Raw genomic sequence first — 508 nt, forward strand, 5'->3', positions numbered from 1 at the left:
CCGTGCTCCGTTCGAATCGGGCGGGCGATGACGTCACCTAGCAACGGGTCGATGACGCTCCAGGTGCGACTGTTTACAGGTGTTACTACAGGAAATTATTGCCGTACGTCGCCCGCTGAATGATGCCTTGTTGTGTGAAAGACCATTGTTTTGATTTTCGGTATGTTTGGGGAGGTGTATTTAGTTTTGAGTTGTTTATATGGGTGGTTATATTTCGTAAGGTATAAGGAATAAAGATGATTATGTTAGCGGTAACCTGCTTATATAATGTTTTATTTAAATCCTTTTTCTTTTAGCATAAAAAGAATATGAATTCTCTAATTGTTTGATCAACATCAGGTGGGTATTTGCAATTCAACAGACAAATTCAGAACGCTGATAAGACATTGTTAATATGGAGCCCGCATATTGTTCACTTAAACAGTTTTGTATCGATGAACACAGCGTCATGAGGGAAGGCGGTAGGGAGAGGGGGGTGAGGGGGGTTATAACCAAGCTGGGGTATTGG

Source organism: Penaeus monodon, chromosome 23, assembly GCF_015228065.2.
Source record: "Penaeus monodon isolate SGIC_2016 chromosome 23, NSTDA_Pmon_1, whole genome shotgun sequence".
Classification (NCBI taxonomy): Eukaryota; Metazoa; Arthropoda; class Malacostraca; order Decapoda; family Penaeidae; genus Penaeus; species Penaeus monodon.